The sequence below is a fragment of the Carcharodon carcharias genome, chromosome 16 (assembly GCF_017639515.1).
Source record: "Carcharodon carcharias isolate sCarCar2 chromosome 16, sCarCar2.pri, whole genome shotgun sequence".
Classification (NCBI taxonomy): domain Eukaryota; kingdom Metazoa; phylum Chordata; class Chondrichthyes; order Lamniformes; family Lamnidae; genus Carcharodon; species Carcharodon carcharias.
The window spans coordinates 65,339,150-65,352,537 of NC_054482.1; positions in this window are offsets into that span (position 1 = coordinate 65,339,150).

Sequence of the window (13,388 nt, forward strand, 5' to 3'; positions counted from 1 at the left end):
ACTGGGTAGAAGATTTGACCAACTGGAAAGCTCAAGTAACCTCAGAAAGCTTGCATTAATTCATTAAATTGCCAAAGCTATGTCAATTTGGATACTCCTTCAAATTTTCCATCATCACCCCGCTCCCCAAAACTTTGACTCTACATCCTTGCAAACCAGTATCCAACTCCAATACCCCTTTCCTAGACAAAGTTTTGAATGTGTTGTCGCCTCCCAAATCTGTTCCCATCTTTCCCAAAACTCCTTGTTCGAATCCCTCAAAATAGGTTTCCGCCCATGCCACAGTACCAAAATTCTTCTTATCAAAGTCTCAAATTACATCCTATCTGACTGTGACAAAGGTAAACAATCCCTTTCTTCGTTCTTCTTGACCTGCCTGTAGTCTTTGGCATGGTTGACCAAATCATATCCTCCTCCAATGTCTCTTCACCATCATCCAGCTGCATGAGCCTGCACTTGCCTGGTTCCATTCATATTTCCGGAACCATGGCCAGAGAATCACTAGCGAGGGATTCTTTTTTCACTCTTGCACGATTATCCTGGTGTCCCACAAGGATCTATCCTTGGACCTCTCCTATTTCTCATATACCTGCAGCCCTTTGGTGACATCATCCAAAAACAGTTCAGTTTCTAGAGTATACTGACAATACCCAAATCTACCTCACCACCACCTCTCTCAATCTCTCCACTGCCTCTAAATTATCAGACTGGGTGGGGAGAAATTTCATCCTACTAAAAAGTTGGAAGATCGAAGCCATTGGGCAGAATTTTTCACTGAGCTGGCGGGCACATGCCTGACCTGCTTGAGTGTAAAATAGCATGTGATGACATTGAGCGAGTGTCCCGTCATTACGCACTCACGTGATATTTCGGTCGGCGGACACACACAGGAATTGGAGCTGCAACCGGCATCAATTATAAGGCCATTAAGGCTATTAAAAAGGCAAGTAAGCTAGATTTTACGATGCCCATGCGGTTTCATGCTAATCGCATGGGCAAAATGGGTAGGCGGGCAGCTGACATTTTGCTAAGCCTTATCCAAGGTTGGGATAAAAAGTGTCAGCAGCATTGCCAGTGTGAGTAGTGAGGAGTTTTGGAGAAAGTTGCTGCTGGTTGCTTATTGATACTTACAGAAGAACATAAGAACTAGGAGCAGCAGTAGGCAATTCAGCCCCTCAAGCCTGCCCCACCATTCAATACTGATCTCATTTCGGCCTCAACTCCAATTTCCCACCCTCTCCCCATAACCTTTCAACCTGTTACCAATTAAAAATCTATCTATCTCCTCCTTAAATTTATTCAGCGTCCCTGCATCCACTGCACTCTGAGGTAGTGAATTCCACAGATTCACGTCTCTTTGAGAAAACTAATTCCTCCTCATCTCTGATTTAAATCTAACACCCCTTAGCCTAAAACTATGGCCTCTTGTTCTAGAATGCCCCACAAGAAGAAACATCCAATCCACGTCTACTTTGTCTATCCCACACAGCACCGTATATACCTCAATTAGATCGCCTCTCATCGTTGTAAACTCCAGCGAGTATAGGCCTAAACTGCTCAATTTCTCCTCATAAGACAAGCCCCGCATCTCTGGAATCAATCTAGTTAACCTACTCTGAACTGCCTCCAATGCAACTACATCCTTCCTTAAGGGGACCAAAACTGTGCACAGTACTCCAAGTGCGCTCTCACCAATGCCTTGTACAGTTGCAACTTCCCTATTTTTATACTCCTTTAACAATAAATGCCAAAATTCCATTTGTCTTCCTTATTACCTGCTGTAATTGTATATTAGCTTTCAGCAATTCATGCACGATGACACCCAGGTCCCTCTGCACTGAAGCATTTTGATGTTTCTCTCCATTTAAATAATAACTCGCCTTTTTATTCTTCCGACCAAAATGGACAACCTTACACTTATCCACGTTAAACTCCATGTGCCAAATTTTGGTCCATTCACCTTAACCTGTCCATATCCATTTGTAAATTTATTATTTCTTCATTATAACTTACTTTCCCACCTATTTTGGTGTCATCTGCAAATTTAGCTATAGTACCTTCTATCCCTGAATCCAAGTCATTAATATAGTTTGTAAATAGTAGGGGCCCAAGGACCAAACCCTATGGCACCCCACTAGTTACAGTTTGCCATCCAGAAAAAAACCCATTTATCCTGACTCTCAGCTTTCTGTTGGTTAGCCAATCCTCTATCCAAGCGGATATATTACCCCTAACTCCATGTGATCTTATCTTGTGCATAAATCTTTTGTGTGGCACCTTATCAAAGGCCTTTTGGAAGTCCAGATATACTACATCTACAGGATCCCCATTATCCACTTTGCTAGTCATGTCTTCAAAGAACTCTAGCAAATTAGTCAAATATGATTCACTCTTCATAAAACCACGCTGACTCTGATGGATTGCATTTTGACTTTCCAAATGCCCCATTACTACTTCCTTAGTAATGGACTCCAACAATTTCCCAACGACAGACATTAAACTAACTGATCTATAATTTCCTACTTTCTGCCTCCCTCACTTTTTGAATAAGGACGTTATATTAGCATTTTTCCAGTCCACTGGAACCTTTCCAGAATCCAGGGAATTTTGGAACATTATTACCAATGCATCCACTATCTCCGCTGCCACTGCCTTTAAGACCCTGGGATGTAGGCCGTCAGGTCCTGGGGACTTGTCACTCTTCAATTCCAATAGTTTGCTCAGTACTTTTTCTCTAGTGATGGTGATTTTTCTAAGTTCCTCCTTCTCTGTACCCTTTGCTCTACCTGTACTATTGGGGTGGTTCTTGTGTCCTCTACCGTGAAAACTGAGGCAAAATATTGATTAAACGTCTCTGCCATTTCTGCGTTCCCCACTATTAACTCCCCAGTCTTATCCTCCAAGGGACCAACATTCACCTAAGCTACTTTCATTCCTTTTACATACTTGTAGAAGCTTTTGCTATCAGTTTTTACATTTTGCACTAGTTTCCTTTCATAATTTACCTTTGATCTTTTTATTATGTTTTTAGTAATGCTTTGTTGATCTTTAAAAATTTCTCAATCTTCCAGCCTGCCACTGACCTTTACAATTTGTTATGCCTTAGTTTTTGCCTTTATCTTTATCTTTAATTTCCTTGCTTAGTCATGGATACTTTTTCCCCCTCTTACCATCTTTCTTCCTCTTTGGAATATATTTTACCTGGGAGGAATTGAATATCTCCTTAAATATCTGCCACTGTTCATCACTGTCCAACCTTGTAGTTTCCTGCCCAGTCCACTAGGGCCAAATCTGCCCTTATTCCTATGTAGTTACCTTTGTTTAATTCCAGAACACCAGTGTGGGACTCAAGTTTCTCGCTCTCAGACTGAACTTGAAATTCTAGCATGTTATGATCGCTCTTCTTGGCAGCTTCATCTCTGTTTGGGGGCTTCATTGTTAGCATTTCCAGGATTCATTTCAGGACTTATTGGTGTCTCCAAGGACCCTGGAGGATTCAGACTGTGTGGACCCTTCCAGGTATCAGACAGCCTTCCATTACCCTGGTAATGGGGATTGTGGTCTCTGCTGGTGGCACTTCCTCTGAGGAGGAAGAGAGGGACAGAAGGGAGAGGAGGCCAGGTGACCCAATGCAGCTTCCAGGGGAGGGACCTGTGGGAGGAGAGGCTCAGGGACAAGGGGCACAGGGCCAGCAGTACAACCAACCCAGAAGGGGCTGCAGAAGATGCCCTGGCGGGTTTAGACGTGGCGATGCAGCTACCTCAATATGTCCAGGGTGCAATGCCAAAGGAGGCTCCGCCTCTCAAGGGAGAGGGTGACCTCCATTTGTTAGATGATTGAGCCTGAGATCAGCTCCAACTATGTGGGTGGACATCCCATGTCAGTGGCTCTGAAGGTAACAGTGGCCCTCAACTTCTCTGCCTCTGACTCTTTCCAGGGGTCGGGGGGGGGGGGGGGGGGGGGGGGGTGGGGGGGGGCATCTGTGTGGAGTCTCCCAATCAGCTCTCCATGGTGTGTTAAGCTGGTAATAGAGGGTATGTTCAAGTGGGTACTGACCTTTATTCTTTACCGCATGAACAAGGCCAGCCAGGCTGAGCAAGCCAGAGGCTTAGCAGTGATTGCTGCGTTCCCCCACCTCCAAGGTGCAATCAACTGCACACATGTGGCCATCAAGACACTAGTAGGTCAGCTGGGTGCCTTCATCAACAGGAAGGGATTCTACTCCATGAATGTGCAGATAGTGTGTGACCACAGGATGCAGATTCTGCAAGTCTGTTCAAGGTACCCTGGCAGCTCCCATGACATTTACATCATGAGGCACTCCCAGCTGTTGGGTTTCTTCAGTGCTCCAATCTGATTGGATGGATGGCTGCTGGGTGACAAAGGCTATCCGTTGAAAAAGTGGCTTATGACACCACTCCACCACCCAAGATCAGACGAAGCAGTGTTACCATAGGAATCATACCTCCACAAAGGCAGTGGTAGAGAGGACCATAGGTCTTCTGAAGATGCGCTTCCGATGCCTGGCCCATTCAGGGGGCGCATTACAATATCTCCCAGAGCGGGTGTCACTGATAGTGATTGCATGTTGTGCTCTCCACAATCTGGCACTGGCAAGGGGTGACCCACTGGAGGAAGAGGATCTTGACACAGCTGCACAGGCCACAGAGGATGAACCCAGTAGTGAGTCAGAAGAGGAGCATGGTGAAGAGAATGCTGAGGGCTTGGAGGCAAACCTTGGTAACCTCCGGGACCTGCAATGCCAAATGAGGCTCCGCCTCTCAAGGGAGAGGGTGACCTCCATTTGTTAGATGATTGAGCCTGAGATCAGCTCCAACTATGTGGGTGGACATCCCATGTCAGTGGCTCTGAAGGTAACAGTGGCCCTCAACTTCTCTGCCTCCGGCTCTTTCCAGGGGTCGGTGGGGGGGGCATCTGTGTGGAGTCTCCCAATCAGCTCTCCACAGTGGGTTAAGCTGGTAATAGAGGGTATGTTCAAGTGGGTACTGTGGGCACCAGGGACGCCTTGCTCCAATGCTCCTTCAGCTGGGCTGCCAAAGATCTGCTTCCATCTCATGCCAGGGCTGCTGCCTCCATCCCGGATGTCTGAAATGACCCTTTCATTTGAACCCAAAGTCCACCTGTGCAATTGAGTTTAGAGCCACTCACGTCCAGCATTACATACTGGAGTACCCTACATCAGAAAGAAAAAAGGTGAAGCATACACAGGCCATCAGAACCAAAGCAAATTTAATGTTATTGTCACTTTGAATTCATAATGACATTACCATTACTGGTGTTCATATCCACACCAGCAGACATATAAAAAAACATACTTGAACAGAAAATCACCCATCCTCTTGTGCTCATGGTGCCTTTAACTTAAGTTTCTGAGTGCTACATCGAGGTGCCCCCAGTCGCTGCCATCGGCATTAGAGACAGCCTGCTGACCCTGCTGTCTTGTTGGCCTGGATGACCTTGGCAGTCGTCCTCTGGCCAGTGGAGCCTGTGCTGGCCCCACCTGGGGAGGGAGTGGCCAGTGCCACGGTTGGCATCTCCCCAGACGTTGCAGCCTCGTCAGATGCCACGGCCACTGGCAGATGGGCGGAGGAGCTGCTGCCGTCATCCAGACCACCCTGAGAGGAGCCTACAGAGACAACAAGCAGCTCATGCACTAACGTGAAATCACTCTGGTCCTCCCTGCTCACCACTGATGGATGAGGCACCTAGATGGGATACTAGGTGTCTCATCCATCTCCCATACTGACACTGAGCATCTGAGGTCAGTGCCTGTGTGAGGGCTTGCAGGTCCAAATGCAACCCCAGGGACCCTTGATTCTATCCCTGGAGCTGCCCCTCCATGAGAGTTGCCACTCTCTCAATGGAGGAGGCAGTGCGCTCAGCCATGAGGATCAACACAGTGCTCATACTCTGCATGGACTCCTCCTGAACAGAGACCATGGCACGCAGACCCTCTTGGATATCCGCCAAATCATCCTGCACATCCCGGTGGACATCCAGCATCTACCGCCTAATGGACGACTCCAGAGGCTCATCATCTGCCTTCGACCCAGCATCACCCTGGTCCTCAGAAATCCTCAGACTGCTAACGGCCTGAGCACTCTCTGCCTCCGCCTGCACCTCACATGAGTGTGAAGTGCCCTCACCAATGTGCACCGACATTCTGGCTGCCCATCTAATGCCCACCAAGGTGCTGGTATCTGCGCTGGTGCCTTGTTCAGAATGTGGGTTTGATGCAGGTGCAAATGAAACACAGTGGTCCTCCGGTGTCAGGGGTGGCCCTTCAGGGTCCAGAGAGTGAGTCCGTGCCAGCGAATCTAAGGGAAAACAAGGACTTATCATTAGTTAAAGTCATCGCACTGTCACTGTGTATGCCAGGTACCCTGGTGAGACAATGGAGATCTGCATCATGGTGCCATTGTCTTTCAATGATCTAAGGGGACTCCAGGTTTGAGGCTCACATCAGTGAAGCGTCTACACTAGAATGTTTGCACAATCTGAAACCCTCACCTCTGTGCACAGCGCTCTTATCTTCGTCTGGCACCCCCAGCTCCTCATGCCCAGTTGCACATGGAGCGTGCCAGCTCTCCAGCTCAAGGGCGCCCTGCTCGAATCAGGTGAGCAGCAGCAGGTTGGGCAGGCTTCCACCTGCACATGACTTCTCTGATTGGTCATGGCTTGTCTTCTCCTGAAAGGACAGAGGAGCATTGATTAGTCCAATCTCTACCTGCAGCACCATTTCAGCCTGGCCAACCCCAGCTGAGGAACACCTCACAGAGCACATCAAAATCATGGCCCTCAAGCTGCAAGGCACTCAGCCCAAGCTGCCAAGGTTCACCCCCTTGGCCAGCTCCACTGTCATTGACAGTTGGCACTCAGGCTCTAGAACCCCTGAGGTCAATGGGGGGGATGGCCACACCTTAATATTTCTGCACAATACGGTACTTACCCTTCCTGATGGCAGCAGTTCATTGAACCTCTTGCGGCACTGCATCCATGAGCACTGTATCACGTCGTGGCTGCTGGCTAGTGCTGCAATCTCTTTCCATATCTCCTTTGTGAAGTGCGGCGGCCTCCTCCTCCCATTTCTGGGGACAAGGGTGTCCCTCCTGGCAGCTGCATCCTCTAGGAGGATCACAAGACACTCATCCGAAAATCGGGTGGGACCGAGTGCCCACCCGACCTGCCCTCCTGCCTGCCATGTCCAGCCACACTCGACTCCATAACTTGAATATTGAAAATGCAGAAGAGACGTTCTTCCATCAAGGGGCTACCTGTGTTGTTTTAAACCTGCCGCCCGGTCGCCATTGGTTCTAGTGGCCTGCCCCTTCCCGACCATTGGGGAGTCGCATTTCATGCTGGGCAGGCCTTAATTGGCTCATAAGCATGAAATCATGGTTGGGGACCGATCGCGGGCAGCAGCCCATTTCCTGGCTGATCCCTTTTCTCCTGGTTGCAAAATGAAAAAATGAGCCTCCAGACCATAGTTTTTTCTTCCCTTCCTCACCTGGTGTTTTCCAGGACCATGATGGGTCCTCCTGCATTAGTCTCTCACAGTTCCAGCCTAGGAACATCCTGTCAATGAGAGACAATTGCCTGTGACCCACATCATGCCATTGCTCCAGAGGCCATTGCAAATGGTGCATTCCTTTCTTTCTGCCTCCCATCAGATCCTTCCTCTGTTTGACACCCATCATGTTTTGGCTATGGCAATTACGTCCATGAAGTGTTGCAAACAGGCTCATCCTTGCAGTTCGCAGGAGGTCATTGATACGCTTGCAGCATTGGGCACAGTTGCGCTGCTGGAACCCACAGCTGCTGACTTCCACAGTAATCAGTGTTCAGGCTTCTTCGGTTATGCATGGTGGCCTTCTCTTTTGGGGGGACAAAAATTTGCTCTGCTCCCGGGCCACCTGGACAAGAACCTGCAGGGAGACACTACCGAACCTTGGGGCCATTCTCTCAGATACCTTTGCCATTGCTGAGCTTGCTGACTCTTTTCTCAGGCTCTTTTTATATGACTTTAGGCACCGATATTTGTGTTGCACACTGGAGGAACAGTAATTTGTCCTTCTAGACCTTTACATTTTCAGTTGAAGGCTGATGCTGTTATCTATACTAATGCTTTTGTTATGACATGGCAGATGATGTGTGTCAGATGGACCAAATTCATGAGGGAAACTTGGTCGCACTATCACAATGGTTTCGCAATTTGTACTTATTACGAGATGTGTGCACTAAATTCAGAAGTAAAGAGTCCACCAAGACCTTTAGAGATTTTAAACATTAAATTAGAACATTTATTAACAAAATAAAAGATTTCAAACACATACATAAGACTACAATTGCTTACTGCTATAATAACTCCTAAAACTCCGAATTAACCTGGTTTCCAGTTACACCCCCTTTAAGGCAACAGTCCAAAATAGATTTTAGATTTAAAACAGAGCCAAAAAGTTAGCACAATACCTCCTCGACGGTGGAATTCGAAATAGCTTTTCCCTAACTTCAGTTTTGTTATAAAGCAAACTTATGGACAAAAGGCTGGTGGTTCATTAAGGCTATTTCACACACTCCTATTAGATCTTCTATGGCCTTCTCCCACATAAGTTTCTTATGGACAAAGAAACAGACAAGTTGCAAAAAAATGTTTTGGATTGGGGGAGAGTGGATTTTAGTAAAATAAGGCAGGATCTGGCCAAGGTAGACTGGGAACAGCTACTTGTGTGGAAATCTACAGAGGAGCAGTGGGGGGGAGGGTTCAAAAAGGAAATGGAGAGAGTACAAGCTCAACATGTTCCCTCTAGGCTGATAGGAAGGAGTAACAAGCCCAGAGAACCATGGATGACCAAAGATATTCAGGTCACGATGAGAAGGAAAAGAGAAGCTTTTAACAGGTACAAGGAAAGCAAATCAGCTGAGGCATTAGTAGAAAGTGTAGGGTGGAACTTAAGAAAGCAATTAGGAGAGCAAACAGGGAATATGAGAAAGCTCTGGCTGGTAAAAGTAGGGAAAATCCCAACATATTCTATAAGTATATCAATGGGAAGAGGATAACCAGGGAAAGAGTAGGGTCCATAAGGGACCAAGGGGGCAATCTATGGGTGGAGCCAGATGACATCGCTAGAGTGTTGAATGAATACTTCACATCCGTCTTCACCCAAGAGAATGAGGATGAAGGTATCGAACTCGGGGAGAAAGACTGCGAGGTGTTTAAACAAATTCTTAAGCAAATAGGGAGTGACAAGGTATTGGAGGTGTTGGCAGGCTTAAGAGTGGACAAATCTCCAGGTCCGGGTGATTTGTATCCCAGACTGCTGAGGGAGACAAGGTAGGAGATCACAGGGGCTCTGATCCAAATTTTTAATTCCTCTCTGGCCACAGGGGAGGTGCCAGAGGACTGGAGAACAGCTAATGCGGTTCTGATATTTAAGAAGGGTTGTAGAGATAAGCCAGGGAACCACAGGCCAGTAAGTCTCACGTCAGTGGTACGGAAACTATTGGAGAAAATCCTGAAAGAGAGAATCTATCTCCATTTGGAGAGGCAAGGTTTGATCAGGAATAGACAGCATGGCTTTGTCAGAGGGAGGTCATGCCTAACAAATTTGATTGAATTTTTTGAGGAGGTGACCAGGTGTGTGGATGAGGGTAGTGCAGTTGATGTAGTTTATATGGATTTCAGCAAAGCCTTTGACAAGGTCCCACATGGGAGACTTATAAAGAAGGCAAATGCACATGGGATGCAGGGTAATTTGATAAAGTGGATTCAAAATTGGCCAAGTTGTAAGAGACAGAAGGTGATGACAGAAGGATGCTTTAGTGACTGGAAGCCAGTGTCCACTGGCATACCACAGGGATCTGTGCTCGGTCCCCTATTATTTGTCATTTATATAAACAACATAGATGACTATGCGGCAGGTAGGATTAGTAAGTTTGCAGATGACACAAAGATTGGCTGGGTGGTTAACAATGAGGTTGAGTGTCTTGGTTCTACAGGAAGATATAGACGGAATGGTCAAATGAGCAGATAAGTGGCAGATGGAATTTAACCCTGAAAAGTGTGAGGAGGTACACTTTGGAAGGAGTAATCTGACAAGGAAGTATTCAATGAACAGCATGACACTAGGAAGTTCTGAGGAACAAAGGGACCTTGGCATGTGTGTCCATAGATCTCTGAAGGTGGAGGGGCATGTTAATGGGATGGTGAAAAAGGATATGGGACACTTGCCTTTGTTAATCGAGGCATAGATTACAAAAGTAGGGAGGTCATGCTGGAGTTGTATGGAAGCTTGGTGACGCCACAGCTGGAGTAGTGTGTGCAGTTCTGGCCACCACATTATAGGAAGGATGTGATTGCACTGGAGGGGGTGCACAGGAGATTCACCAGGATGTTGCCTGGGATGAAGCATTTAAGTTATGAAGTGAGGTTGGATGGACTTGGGTTGTTTTCACTGGAACAGAGAAGACTGGGGGGCAACCTGATCGAGGTGTGCAAGATTATGAGGGGCATGGACAGGGTTGACAGGGAGCAGCTGTACCCCTTAGTTGAAGGGTCAGTCACAAGGGCACTTAAGTTCATGGTGAGGGGCAGGAGGTTTATGGGGGATGTGAGGAAAAACTTTTTTACCCAGAGGGTGGTGACAGTCTGGAATGCACTGCCTGGGAGGGTGGTGGAGGCAGGTTGCTTCATATCCTTTAAAAAGTACCTGGATGAGCACTTGGCATGTCATAACATTCAAGGCTATGGGCCAAGTGCTGGTAAATGGGATTAATTAGGTAGGTCAGGTGTTTCTCATGTGTCGGTGCAGACTCGATGAGCCGAAGGGCCTCTTCTACCCTCTGTGATTCTTTGGTTCTGTGATAGCCTTTCATTCTCCTCTACATATGTTTCTCTCATTTTAGTATGTAAATTCTACTGTTCTATTTGTTTTGAAACTGTATCTTCTCATAAAAAAACTTTCTTGTTGCCAATATTGTCAGTAACCTTTGGGAAAAATAAACACGCTCCTTAGCCTTGCTTATCTGGCTATTTGTAAACATACTAAGATTCTTTTGAAATTCAACAATCCCTCTACACCTTACATGCTATGCCAGAATCCATGGGCAGAATTTTGCCCTTGCTGCGCAGGTGAGGTGGGCAGCCCCAGTAGCAGTCGTGAAGCCGACCACCGCCCGCGATCGGGCCCCAACATGTAATTCACACTGGCTGCAGCGCTCAGCATTGCCAGTATGTGTGGGGGGTGTGTGGTGGGAGGAGCATGAGCACGGAAGTGTACGCATGTACTGGGGTATGCACAGTAAAAGCTCCATGAGGCACAGAGCTGCCTCAGGGAGCTAAAGATTTTTAACAATAGAAACAAACATATTAAAAATAATGAAAACATGTCCCCTCATGTGACTCTGTCACATGTACAGGGACATGTTAAATATAAGTGTTAAAAGTTTTAAATTTTTAAAAAATCACTGGTCAAAACCTCATCCTGCCCATGGATGAGGTTTCAGCAAAAATGCAAAAGCCACTTGACCTTCATGTTCACCTGCCAACCGGACCGTTAGACAGGCAGCAGTCAATTGGGTTCTTAAGGGCCTTAAAAGGCCGCTTAATTTATGGCGGGCAGGGATCTAACTTCCTTGTGCACCCACCAACCGAAATATTGCGCGAGAATGCGATGATGTCGGGACGCTCGCCCAATGTCATTGCGGTCATTTTATGCTCATTCGGGTCGGGTACACGCCCACCCAACGAGCAGAACATTCTGGCCCATGTTTACTCATTAGCATGTCAAGCACCTGTCTTCTTTTGATGATTTCAAGCTTGCAGTCTACTTGACTCAAATGTAATTAAATTACACAGACAGCCCCAACTATACTTATCCCCATAAAACTACTTCACGTTAAACCAGAGAAATATTATGAAAATTACTCTACTTTCATCATAGCTCTGAAGAAGAGTCAAATGGAGTTGAAACATTAACTCTGTCTTTCTCTCCACAGATGCTGTTAGACGTGCTGAGTTTTTCCAGCATTTTCTGTTTTTATTTCAGATTTCTAGCATATTGTTTTGATACTTCCATCATGCTATTTTTATGTGGTTGCCAAATGCTGGATTAGACCGAAATCACTGCAGGCAGGTCTGGTTGGTGTTTAAAAATGGTACCAGACTATGTGATACCAGCAATTGCATCCGAGTTTTCCACCTTGCGGCCCATCCCCAACATGTGATTGCTGTCAGCCAGCTGCTTCCACTCCCAGTGGCATTGCTGGTCTGGTCTGGTCTGCCATCGGAACCCTTGTTTCTCACATTACCTTCCAACCGTTTGGTCATATGACCAAAAACTTGGTCAAGGAAGTAGGTTTTAAGGAGTGCCTTAAAGGAGGAAAGTGGGGTCGAGAGGTAGGAAAGTGGAAGGGTGTAGTGAGGGAATTCCAGAACTTAGGTCCTGGACAAGTGAAGGCACAACTATTAAAGGTGGGACAATTAAAATTGGAGATACTCAAGAGGTCAGAATTAGAGGAGTACAGATATCTTAGAGGGCTGTGGGATTGAAAGAGATTAGAGATAGGGAGGGGCTTGGCTATGGAGGATTTTAAAAAGAAGGATGAGAATTTTAAAATCAAGACATTGCTTTCTGGGTGCAAATGTAGGTCAGCAAGCACAAGGGTGATAGATGAATAGGATTTGGTCCGAGATAAGACATGGGCAGCAGAGTTTTGGGTGACTTCAAGTCCACCCACATGTGTGTATGCGTTCGAATAGTCAAGTTTAGAGATAATGAAGGCATGAATGAAGGTTTCAATAGCAGATGAGCTGAGACAGGATGAAGTTGGGGATTATTACAAAGGTAGAAATATGTGGTCTTGGTAAGGGTGCAAAGATGTGGTCAGAGGTTGAGCTTGGGGTCAAATGTGACATCAAGGTTGCAAACAAACTGGCTTACTCTCAGACTGTTGTCAAGGAGAGGGATGAAGTCGGTGGCTAGGGAAGAGTTTGGAGCAGGGATCAAAAATTATGGTTTCAGTCTTCCCAATATTTATTTGGAGGAAGTTTCTGTTCAGTCAGGACTGTCAGAGGAGCAGTCTGATAATTGAGCAACAATGGAAGAGTCGATAAAGGTGATAGTGAGCTGGGTATCATCAACATTTATGTGAAAACTAGTGCTGTGCTTTCTGATGATGTCACCAAGGGACACAATGTCGATGAAAAATAGGAGAGACCAAGGATTGATCCTTAGGGTACACCAGAGATGATGGTGAGGAAGCAGGAAGAGAAGCCATAGCAGGTGATTCTCTGGCTATGATTAGATAAGAATGAAACCAGGTGAGAGCACAGCTGGTCAACAGAGGAGCGATGTTGGAGGAGGATGGTG